General features: G+C 36.2%; 1 protein-coding gene across 9 annotated transcripts in view; it reads right to left on the bottom strand.

The window, feature by feature from the left end:
* ADAM29 (ADAM metallopeptidase domain 29) overlaps window positions 1-12,959 on the bottom strand; it is a 67,741-nt gene that overhangs the window by 31,873 nt on the left and 22,909 nt on the right. For 5 of the 9 annotated variants that reach the window (XM_063638450.1, XM_063638449.1, XM_063638443.1 and 2 more), the window contains exon 2: window positions 9,784-9,973. The gene's annotated coding sequence lies outside the window, so the exon portion shown is untranslated. Of the gene's footprint in view, window positions 1-3,935; window positions 4,017-9,783; window positions 9,974-11,080; window positions 11,171-12,059; window positions 12,154-12,959 lie in introns of those variants that run through there. The other 4 variants (XM_063638445.1, XM_063638451.1, XM_063638448.1 and 1 more) reach the window with 3 other exon arrangements.

Raw genomic sequence — 12,959 nt, 5'->3', positions numbered from 1 at the left:
TAGAAAATCTTACTGTTCTTGAGTATGATACCACTTAAAACAATGGTTATACACTAGGCTAAAAGGCTTGACTGATTCCCTTTACTAGTTATGAATGCATAATCATTTTCATAGGTCAATAGATTTGTCTTTTTTTATTTGGCTTTACTTGGATAAATGGAATGTATAATCATGACCATGCTGAAAATGTCACATTTAGAGTCAAATATTACTTAAATAGGTCTTATAAGCCCTGTTTTAAGCAAAAAGACCCACTTCACACGTGAAGTGATGTCTGTTAAGTGCTTCTAGAATATGTAATTAATGTCACTGAATAATTAATATCACTTTTAAATAGGCAAGGAATGTTGGCAAAATAGCAGATCCTAGTATGAAAAAAAGTCAGAGAGGCTTCAAAGAAATCTGAGAAAAATACTTTGTATGGCACTTTTTTCTGATCTTTATAAAAAAAGCAGATAAAGGCTGTAAAAATCATTCTGACTCACACAAGTAGTTTTAATTATAACATTAGGGACTTTATGGACCCCATAGGCATATGCTAACCCTCAAGTTTTAATATCATATGGCTGTCATCATGTTAACATTGCGGTTTTGTCTATTAATATCTCATGTTATGTCTACTTAAATAACTCTAAATAAGCAAACCTTCATGTTAATGATACCAAGTCTAAAAGTAGCTAAATAAGCTGATGTGAACAAATCCTTGATCAGATGAGGTACTGAAAAAGCAAAACTAATATCTTGTTCTGCCACCATGAGGTGTGATCATGCACTTACTTCACTTCCCACAGCCCTGGAAGAAAACTAACCACTTTACCCTGAGATATTAAAAACAATAGCAAAAACAGTGTACCTTGAAATATACCCCTAACTATATAAAATCTTCCCTTTATATATGTTTCTGACTCCTCAATAAAAGGGAACGAAGGAGGGAAAGAAGAAAGAAAGGAGGGAGAAATGTAGGGAGGTAGGGAGGAAAGGAAGGAGGGAGAGAGGAAGGGAGGGAGGATAGAAGGAAGAGAGGGAGAAAAAGGAAAGATTGTATTCATAAAATTTGCAACACTGACTTGTGATCAGTCTTGTGTTTCTGATAATCATGTGAGAAAATGGCTATTTTTCCACCAGTTAACTATAAACTTGGTAGCCTCAGGCTTGTTTGTTTCTTTCCATCTAAATGTGTATTGTGTCTTTTATTTGGATAATCCATCCTTGTGAAATCTGATCTGCCTTTCAAGCTTTTGCAGGCAAACTTTATTTTTTCCATGAGGTCCTGATTTTAGGAAATGTGAACAATTGATGAGCATAACTCAAAATGAAATATTGTAAATTATTTTACATCTCTCAATTCTAATGAACAATTGCCAAAACCCATTTATTTTATTATTTTCATTCAAAGGTATATGATAAAATATTTTCTAAATTGTTTAAAAATAAAAATGGCATTTATTTGCAAATGCTGGCTTGGAGTGAAATATGTACTTGAAATATTAAAGGGGAAAATATCCAGTTGTTTGATGATTCATTTTTCTGTCCTATTTTCAGAATATTCAAACCATAATAGTAAAACTTTGCCTATTCCTTATTCTAGATGATTTCTGGAGGAGGTAATTAAAGTCTCCTCTTAGCCAACATCAGTACTTCGTGAATTAGACAGTGTTGAAAAGGAAATGGAAAAGAAAGTATATATTTATGAGTACTGTGATCAAAAAAAGAAGTGCTACTATCTGTGGTGGATTGGATGGTGGCTCCCAAAAAGATATGTCCCATGTCCTAATCCCAGGAATCTGTGAATGTACTCTTATTTGGAAGAAAGACTCTTTGCAGATAAATAAGTTAAGGACCTTGATACGAGATCTTCCTGGATTATGGTGTTCCCTAAATCTAATGACAAGTGCCTTTATCAGAAAGGAGAAGGTGAGAAGACACAGTCACATAATAGAGAAGGCCATGTGGAGACCCACATAATGATGGAGACGAAGACTGCAGTAATGCTGCCACAAGCCAAGGAATTCCTTGAGCCACCAAAAACTCAAAGATTCAGGGAAGAATTCTGCCCCAGAGTCTCTTCAGAGGGAGCTTTCCCCCGCCGACACCGGGATTTTGGACTCTTCAACTCCAGCATTTTGGGAGAATGAAATTCTGTTGTTTTAAGCCACCAATTTGTGGTGATTGTAATGGCAGCCTTAATAAAACATTATACCAACAATCCCCTGTTTTCTTATCCTAAGCCCCAGTCAAGGTATTCAGATGATCTCATGATCATCTTGTAATTCATATTTGGTACAAGCATCTCTCAAAACAAGGTCATCTGAGCAGTATAAGTTTATCTTTGTTTTGCTGTACATTTTGTGAAAACATTATTTTATGAAACCTAAGCAAAGTCTGAATATTTAAAAAAGGAAAGAAACATAGAGCACTTTTGTATATACAGAAGTTTTTCCTCCTCCTTCATAAAAATGGTATTACAAATAAAATCTTAAGAAATCCACCATGCATCCCTTCACTCTCAAGTCTTCTTAATTGCTCATCTACTTCTCTAATATTTTGGTTTAGGGTGGCATTACTGGACTTAGGAACAGTATTTTCACATTCCCATTCCATTTCTCTCTGTTCCACCCTTAGTTAACTTCCCCAAATTCTGTAGTTTTATATCTTCCACATAATTCATTCTACCTAGTAGACTTCTTGACCCGCCCCAAGATTTCTTGGTTTTTTAATATTTAAATCTTCCTTCTTATTTGTTATCTCCACTTTGAATTTTCCTTGTGGCCATATCCACATGCTGAAATGTTCATTTATATTTAGAGACCCTTCAAATAATTTATTGTCCCCAATGTCTTTTCAGATATAGCTAGTCAGAATATTTCCTCATATTCTTCAGCTGCAGTCATGAAAATCTTTCATCATCTCTAATATCTATTATTGCACAAGACCATGCAGCTGCCACCACACTTTTGTTGGACTACGAACAATGAAATATCATTAATTTCTGAAAAACTTGCCCTAACCTGTATCACTTGCTTCTTTTCACTCCTGGCTTTTAACATTGCAATTTGTCATAATGTTTTAATACCTTATTCAAGTAGTGTGGCAGGCACTAATTAATTGCTATTCTGAGATCCTTCTTATATGAAAAAGTATAAAATGTGATTTGGATAAGGAATAGGAACTGCTTCAATCCGAGGCTCAGAAAATGCTTTCTGAGAAAAAAAAATACCCTGAAATTTGAAATGCTTAGGAACTAGCCAGGTGAATAGGGTACGTAAAGAAATGAGGTAGCATCACATATGAAGACATTCAGAGGAAAGGAAATATGATCTGTTTGAGAACCTTAAAGAATACTGTAGTTTTTGATATAGAAATTCTGGTTGAGAAATCACCTGATAAAATGGGAGAGATGGCCTGGTCTGACTACGGATGTTTAGGTTTATAAAAGGTTATTTTTCACAATATAAAAGTCAGATGTTTTTGAACTTTGACAACTGAAAAAGAGTAAAATAACTTGGGATTCAACAGTAAGAATCTTTAGAAATATATCAAAGTATTATGATTTTTAAAAATAGAATGGAAAATTGATGATAGCTGAGAAAATAGCTAGGAGTGTTTATAAATGAATACATCATCATTTCCATAACTCTCTTTGGTGGCCTAGATGGCTAACAGCTTGACACAATTCATTCCAGCTTTAGGATGTGAAGTGAAGGAATTAGTGACCTCTTTCATTGAGGAAGAAGGCTCTATGGAAATTATTTGCAAATTGTGAGTAAAGATTTGACTGGTTCTCAAAAAAAAGAAGATTTTACTGGTTCTGTACATAATGCAACAAGTAAGTATCAATGTGTATGGAATGACATCTATTTAAAATGTGTGTTTTATTATAATAGAAATTAAAACCCCCTTGTACTAAGAAGTGAAAAAAAGTGAAATTAATTTACCTGTAGTGACAAATTGATTATTTTTAGAGGAGAGAATCTGGCATTGATTCTTGCTCCTGTTGTTCAGGAAAGTCACAATCTCTGGAATAAGAAGAACTCATTATATTTAAAATATTATCTTAGATGATAAATTCTTATTGTTCTATATTGGCATAAAAATACTCTTTTAAACTGAACAAGATCACTCTCCAAATCATTTTTTCCTCCTAGGATAACACTTAGTGATATGAGCGTAATTGAAAAAAAAAATAAGGATATCATGCCCATGTCTTTTTGGTGACATGACATGAACTTTATGCTTCAATAGAAGGTAAATTTTAGTTGTAATGTGGAATAACAATGAAAAAAATAGTACCGTTTAGGAGGCTTTATTTTATCCTTGCCATTCAAATACAAGTGGGAGCAACTTAGAACAAATATATAGGTAGTTTTTAACTGCAGTGTTTTGTCAAGAAAATAAAATAACTTTTTAAAGTTATAAGGGGTTGCCAGGGCAGGGGAGGAGTGAGGGGGGAAGTTTACAGTGGTAATAGAACATAAACGAAGTAAATTTAGGAAATGGTATATTCTGCTAAAGTAGTAAACTTCGTAAAATGTTGTTCCAAAAAAATGTCAAATAAGTAACAAATTTATCTTCGTTAAGTAAAAATTAAGATAAATTAAAAATAATATTTTTTGACATTTCGAAATCTTAATTAGGCACTTTTCTTTGTTCTACATGTTAAAGAAAACTGCTCAAAAACTTCTTTCACTTTTTACTTTTATTTGGGAATTCAAGTCGAAATTACATTAACATTATAGAGACAGAATTTCCACAGTGCAAGTTGATTGCTAGATTTAAACTATCTACTCTCAGAGGAATACAATGAAAGAGACTGAATTGCTGTTATTGAGGGTCTACAATGCCATTATTTATTAGATTGACCTGCATCCCAATTTTGCCCTGGGCTGTTGTGATTTGTACCTGTTGTCCCAGTGTTCTTATTAATATTGACCTCCTTTTGTTCTCAAAAGTATCCAGATTGGATAGTAAATTATATGGTAACTCTATTTAGTTAATATTTGAGGCATATTCTATGTTTCTACCAGTGCAAACACAATCCTCGTGAGCAAACTTGTAAGAGAAGTGCCCATTTTTCAAACGAAGAAACTAAGCCTTCACATAAATAAGTGATTCATGTAATCCAGGAGCAAACCCCAAATTGCTGACTCAGAAGTCTACATCTTTCTATTTACAGAGCCATAGAGCCTTTTTGATAATTGCTAAATGAATAATGAAGTGAAATACTGTGTTAAGTATTTGAAGGAAAGAGTAAATGGTAGGACTGCCCCACTGGGAATCTATTGAATCAAAACTTCTAAGTAAATTAAGTCAACCAGATTAACTTGCCTATTTCGTAAATATGGATAATTTTTATATTGCTTCCTAAATACCTAAGCCTCAACTGTATCAGAAAGCAGCAAAAGGCAAAACAAAAAGCAAACAAAAAAAAAAAATCTTACTAGACGTTCACTATAAATGGGGTAGTACGTTTACTTTAAGATAGAATATTTTAACTTGATGAAGATCTCCAAGAATGGTTCCCTGTGGTCCCAAACCTCATAGTGTCCCAAAAGTGTCCTGTCTATACATGGGTTTATTGAGTTTATGTTTTTTATTTACATATATTAATCTAACAATAAATTCTGAATTCCACATGGGAAGGTACCTGGAAATTTGGTAAGCATTCAATGCATTTCTAATGACATATCCTGTATTATATGTAAACCCTTTTATTGTTATATAACTTGATTTTATTTGAGAACTGACACCAGAGAGATCTTATCTAAGGAGGTTGACTGGTTTTCCAAACAAGGGCTCCTCAGTTGTAAAACTAGGGTATTTCAGTAAAAAATTTATAACACTGGCAGCTCACGCTCCTCATAGCTTTGATGCCTATAATATATGAAGACAGTTACAACAATATGTACTATGTCTTTATCTCTATTGATTATGTATCTATCTATCATCTGTGTATCCATTTTTCTTTCTCTCTATCCATTCAGGTAATATAATATAACTAAAAGTACTAATTTTGCTTTAGTTCACAGCTTTCTAAAGGACTAGAGAATTGTTTATATCTCTTTTAACCTATCTTTTTGCATCTAATTATAATATCAGAAAAGTTAGCTGTGTGCCACATTGAAGGTCCCATTTCAGATGAACAGACTCACTAGACAAAAGACTGACAGACCCCGAAAAGATAACTACGACAGCGGTTTTCAATTCCATCTGTGCATCAGCATCTGCTGTGGGAGATGGGAAACCCCAGACCTGAGTCAGAATCTCTGGGGATGAAGCTCTGATATATTACTTTTAAATATCACAACAGACATGTGGCTCATAGTGAAAAAATAATAAGATGAATTGAAAAAGAAGAGTTTTGGTTATAGAAAATTAAACTGCAATATCAGCGTTAAAATTTGTATCAGTTAAGATTATGATTGCAATCGACACTAGAAAAACCCGAGTGTTTTGAACCATAAGATTATACATTAAAAAACAGAAATAAAAATACAAAGAAAGAAAACGGTAAATATGGAGGAAATCGAGATTAAAATTAAAACTCTTTGAGATTTCTGATACTGAAATTATCAGAAAATGAGAAACTACAAACTTTATGATATATACATTATATCATAATAATGCTGGTATATCAAAGAGAAATATAAGGTAATAAACTTCATAATTAATTCACTAATGATATTTAAAAATAGACTTGGCATATGAAAAAAAGCTCAATATGACTGATCATTAGAGAAATGCAAATCAAAACCACAATGAGATACCATCTCACACCAGTCAGAATGGCTATTATTAAAAAGTCAAAAAATAACAGATGCTGGCATTGTTGTGGAGAAAAGGGAATACTGTTGGTGGGAATGTAAATTAGTACAACCATTGTGGAAAGCAGTGTGGCAACTCCTCAAAGAGCTAAAAACAGAAGCACCGTTCAACCTAGCAATCACATTACTGGGTATACCCCAGAGGAATATAAATCATTCTCCTATAAAGACACAAGCACACCTGTGTTCATTGTGGCGCTATTCACAATAGTAGAGACACAGAATTAACCTAAATGCCATCAATGGTAAACTGGATAAAGAAAACGCAGTACATGTGCACCATGGAATACTGTGCAGGCATAAAAAAGAAAGAGATAATGTCTTTTGCAGGAACACAGATGGAGCTGGAGGCCGTCATCCTTAGCAAACTAACACAGAAACAGAAAACCAAATACCGCATGTTCTCAGTTATAAGTTGGAGCTTAAGGATGAGAACATATGGACACAAAGAGGGAACAATAGACATTGGGGCCTCCTTAAGGATGGAGGAAAGGAGGAGGGAGAGGATTAGGAGAAATAACTATTGGGTACTAGGCTTAATACCCAGGCGATGAAATATTCTGTACAACAAACTCCTGTGACATGTGTTTACCTATATAGCAAACCTGCTCGTGTACCCCCGAACCTAAAAGTTTTTTTTCTAAAAAATAGAGCTTGGTAGGCATGTAACTTCTTGACTTTTCTATGATTTAACATATCACAAAAGCTCCTTTTCCACCTCATGTTAGATAGTCATAAGCAATTCAAGTTAAACTCAATTATTTCAGTATTCTTTGTCACTTCAAATTTACACTTAGGGAGCTCAAGAAGTTTCTCTTTCACTTCTCTCTAGAATTTTCTTTTCTAAGAGGTTGTATGACCACTATATATAGTGAGGGAAGAGCAAAGCCCCTGGCCTGTGGATGTGCTCTGTCCTCTGTTGGGATCCTACTCTCCACACTTTCAGGCAGAGAGCTTCTTGTTATCCCAGACCCCAGTCTGCTCACTAGCTTTGCGGTCCAATCTAATTTAATCTCTAGATTCTTCTAATCACAATTACAAAACATCGTCAGATCCATTTGCTTTCTGTTCCTTAACTTCCACTCTCTGCCAGTTAAGGAAATATGAGATTGTTCCTCTTATCTGACCAAATCACACGGGACCTATCTGTGAGGGTGTTCCAAATCCATGTTCCTGGCCCTAGGAGATTTGGGGAGATTTTTAGGTTTCCTAGATGCTCAGGTATGAACACACAATAAGTCTTATCTATTCTTTGATTCCTGACATCCTTTCTTTTCATCGTTCCATACTGTGGCCAATTTTGAGACGAAAGAACTGCTTTCCCAGATCTCATTAGTGTCTAGCCCTTTGGTTTCCTCCTCAGACTTTCCCCTTTTTTTCACTGCAAAATTTTCATTTAGTTTGGACAAAGGGGAAAAGAAGGATGGGAAAAATAGTCCCACTTCCTACAAGATCATTCAAAATCCTTACTTGGCTTATGCTATGGTCTGAATTTATGTGTCCCCCAAAATTCATATGTTGAAACTTAAACCCCAATGTGATAATATTGAGGTGTGGCCTTTGGGAGTGATTGGGTCCTATGGGCTGTGGCCCCATGAATGGGATTAATGTCTTTGTAAAAGAGGCCTGAGGGAGCTTGTGACGCCTTCCTTTCTACCATGTGAGGATACAGACTTCGTCATAGCAGCCCAAATAGACTGAGGTAGCTTACCGCTAGATCCTAATATTTGAAGTTATAAACCAAGAATTGTTACATCTTTACTCTCTGATTATACTTTCTCCCCATTCAGGAAAACCTCATATATTGTCATTCCTTTTTTTTTTCTTCTTCTTTTTTGAGACAGAGTTTCACTCTTGTCACCCAGGCTGGAGTGCAATGGCATGATCTTGGCTCACTGCAACCTCCGCCTCCCAGGTTCAAGTGATTCTCCTGCCTCAGCCTCTCGAGTAGCTGGGATTACAGGTATGTGCCACCACATCTAGCTAATTTTGTATTTTTAGTAGAGATGGTTTTCATCATGTTAATCAGGCTGGTCTCGAACTCCTGACCTCAAGTGATCTACCTGCCTTGCCCTCCCAAAGTGCTGGTATTACAGGTGTTAGCCACCGCGCCTGGCCTCATATATTGTCATTTCAATAAAAATATTTGGAAAAATATTTCATTTCAACGAAAGTAAATACGAAAATTTAAATAAAATACAAATGAGAAAAATACATTATAGTTAATTAACCAAAACATTCAAAACAGTCTCTCCCACTCTCCCTCTCACTGTGTATATGTGTGCATGTGTGTGTGTGTGTATGTGTGTGACAGAGAGAGAGAGAGAGAGAGAGAGACTGGGTATAAATTATGGTAGGTACTAGCCAAAGAGATTTTTTTAAATGAAAATAGAGACAAACAGAATTAATTACAAAGTTTAAAATATTAGCTTTTAAGGTATTCTCAGTGTAGCATTGAATATGTGTGTGATCTTGGTTATGTTTGTTTGGTGGAAATACAATGTAAGAAATTAGTAGATATGCATAAACAATTTTTGTTAATAGAAAGTTATGTTTCTATCAACAGTATATTTGGAGACTCTGGTAGGGAAAATACATAGATTCATGTGGCTACAAGAAAAAGGGAGAATCTGGTGCTAAGTTTGGGAGACATTTATCTCAAGGATATATTCAATAGAAGAGTTTGAATTTTGAATCAAAAAGAAATTCCATGAATCTGAGAATTAAAATTCAGAACCTTATTTTGAAATTGAGATGTGCCTTTTGTTTTTAATTTGGATATGATAAGACCTAGTTCAATAAACCAAACATGTATTTATCCACGTTTTTTCACCTCTCATGCTTGTTGGCATTGCTGTTTAGAAGTAAGTCTAGAGTAGAAAATGTCTGCGCACATGCCAGTGTTGGCATTTCAGTGAGTCTGGTTTGGTGATGATTTTGTGCCTCTGCTTATTTGTTTTACCTGCTCCTTTCCACTGCGAAAGAGGTCTGATTCCACGCAAAGAGGACTGGATGCGGGCTCAATCAAATTTGTTGTCTTGCTGATGGTTATACGATCACAGGAGTATTGACGAGTTATGCACTGGGAGTTTTCACTTCAGTTTTTGTTCACAATTCGTGAGACTGCAGGGAGAACATGTTTTGTACTCTACCTGAAATGAGAAATGAAGACTGTGAACTGCTAAAGAATATTGGAAGAGGAAATTAGACAGATAAAGCTTAAATTCAGCAGTTTGATGAGCTAAAACTTGATAACTACACACAAAAGTGGAAGGTTGAAAAAAATTCATAGCTTTCTGAAGTACATGGAAAAATAGTCAAGAGAAATTTAAATGCATAAATATAAAATTTCCCAGAAGAAAATAATTCTTTTACATCAAAATTGTCAGTGTTAGTGGGCTATTTGAATTGTTAAATCTAGAGTACATTTTCAAAGTACAATTTCTGATTCTAGGAGAAAAGGAGTCATTTAAAAAAAAGAGTTGGCCATTTGTGAAAAACAAAATTAATAGTTGAAGGAAAAAAGACACAGTTACCTTTTAAACATAAAAACTGAGGCTTTTAATTCTTATGTAAATTAATTTTTAAAGACTTTAATATGACATTCCAAGTTTTGATACAAAATTGCTACTTTTCTGGAAAAATAATTTTGCTTTATAAATTATTATTACTCATCCATTTGTTCATTAAATAATCAGTAAGCAGCTGCCAGACAAGGTGCTAGGGCCTTTTTCACAAGATGAATGAACTCAAGTTATTCAGAGACAAGAATGAAGAGACATATTATTAAAATTTTAACACAATGTGAAAATTGCTTTAGTTATTCAATTTAAAGTATTTTTGAGTGCTTATTTAGCTTCAAGCTTTATATCATGAGTGGGGATAGAGTTTCATATATAGATATACATGAGAGAGGCTGGGGGCTGTGGCTCACGCCTATAATCCCAGCACTTTGGGAGGCCGAAGTGGGCAGATTACTTGAGGTCAGGAGATCGAGACCATCCTGGCTAACATGGTGAAATCCCGTCTCTACTAAAAATACAAAAAATTAGCCGGGCGTGGTGGCAGGCGCCTGTAGTGCCAGCTACTTGGGAGGCTGAGGCAGGAGAATGGCGTGAACCCGGGAGGCAGAGGTTGCAGTGAGCCGAGATCAGGCCACTGCACTCCAGCCAGGGTGACAGAGTGAGACTCCATCTCAAAAAAAAAAAAAAAAAAAACCAACAATAACAACAAAATTAGCCAGCTGTGGTAGCATGCACCTGTAATTTCAGTTCCTTGGGAGGGTGAGACAGAAGAATCGCTTGAACCCAGGAGACAGAGATTGCAGTGAGCTGAGATCACACCACTGCACTCCAGCCTGGGCAACAGAGTGAGAGTCTGTCTCAACAAAAAAAAAAAAGAGAAAAAAAAGAGAGATGTAAGAGACAGAGTGAAGGAGAGATGTATAAACAATGAAATTATGTAAATCCTATACAAAAATGAGGCAGACAGGTGGGAAGGACTCCCCAGAAAAACTCCAGCTGGCCTGGGCACTGGGGTGGAAACTCAGGAAGTTCCTGTGGGTTTTGCAGCAGAAAGGCAGTTAGCCCCTCCTCTTCCTGTGTGGAACCTGGGATTCAAACTGCGAGGCGGGAAGCGCACCAGCAGGGACTCTGGCTTTGTGGAGAGTCTATGTTTCCCCCCTTTTCCTCTAGTACTTTGTCGTTAAAAACTGTCCCATCTTTTGTTTCGGGGGAGTTAAATTTAGTCTGTCTCCCCTATTGCAATAGTCTTGCTTCCTTCTGCAATTGTCTTTGCCTATTAACTCTGGCTGTTGTCTTTTTTTTTTTTTTTTGGCAGTATGACTAGAGCACATGACAGGGAATTTGTAGTGATAGGTAATGTTAGGGTCACCCCAACCAGACTGTTCCCCCTCCCTTCCCATGGGTCTTACAATGCAGTCGTTTGTGACATCCCGCACAGCTCCCCCAGGGCTAAAGACAAACCACCCTTCACTGACTCCTCCAGTTACTATCCAGTCAGTTACAGGATGCGGTTAACATGTCTGTTCACCTCGCATAACAAAGCTGGCAAAAGACATCTCCAGGATGCAGTCAAGACACCTGCACACCCAACTCAGCTCCCCCACCCTGACCCTGTTCCTTGCCCTGTAAAGCCCTGCAACAGTCTGTAAGCGGGGCTGCCTCCTCTGCTTTTGTCAGGAGGTAGCCCGGCAGGACTGACAATAAATCGGCTTACCTGAACTCGGCTGTCCTTCCAATTATCCCTTACAGGTAAAATCCAGAAAATGAAGGTTTTTGTATACCCTTAGGGGAAACGTTTTAAGCAGGGAAGAGGAAGACAAACTGATTTGGAATCCTAGGACGGGAGGAAAGCCAAAAATTATAATGGCAGTTTGTCTTATATTCCCCCACCAAACAGAAGAAGGCCACACAGGACAAGTGTTTCCCAGCCCATAATCTAGCAAAAGAAGGTGGCTCAGAAAGGATTAAGCCTCCCTTGGATCAAATGCATGTCTCTCCAATAATACGAAGCAAGATTCCACCAGCAAGAGGAATCAATCAGGACCCAGTAAACATAGAGGGGCCAGTAGAAGCAGGCTCATCCAGAAACCCCACTCCCACATCCAGGAATACCCAGGTAGCTGTGCACCAACCAGCAAGGGGGACCTCACCATAACAGGTGGTGTGTAGACTAGCCCGAGAAATATATTATAAAATACTCCTAGAACCAGTAAGTGAGTTCACCAAGGCTGCAGGTTACAAGATCAACAAACAAAACTTAATCACAATTTGTATGCTAACAAGGAATATTTAAAAACTGAAATTAAAACTCAATTACCATTTGCAATCATTCCAAAGAAAATTTACTTAGATATTAATATAACAAAACATGTACAGAATTGACATGGTGAAAACTACAAAATGTTAATAAGGGAAATTTTTTAAAATCAAATACTGATAGAACATTTAACATAGTAAAGGTGCCAATTCTCCCCAAATTGTTTTATATTAGTTTGGTGCAAAATTAATTGCAGTTTTTACCATTGAAAGTAATGCCATTTAAAAAAAAAAACGCAATTACTATTGCACCAACAGGTGTAAGCTACTATAAATATTGATATGCAGGTTTTTGCAT

The sequence above is a fragment of the Symphalangus syndactylus genome, chromosome 4 (genome assembly GCF_028878055.3).
Source record: "Symphalangus syndactylus isolate Jambi chromosome 4, NHGRI_mSymSyn1-v2.1_pri, whole genome shotgun sequence".
NCBI lineage: Eukaryota > Metazoa > Chordata > Mammalia > Primates > Hylobatidae > Symphalangus > Symphalangus syndactylus.
This window is presented reverse-complemented; position numbering and strand designations above follow the sequence as displayed.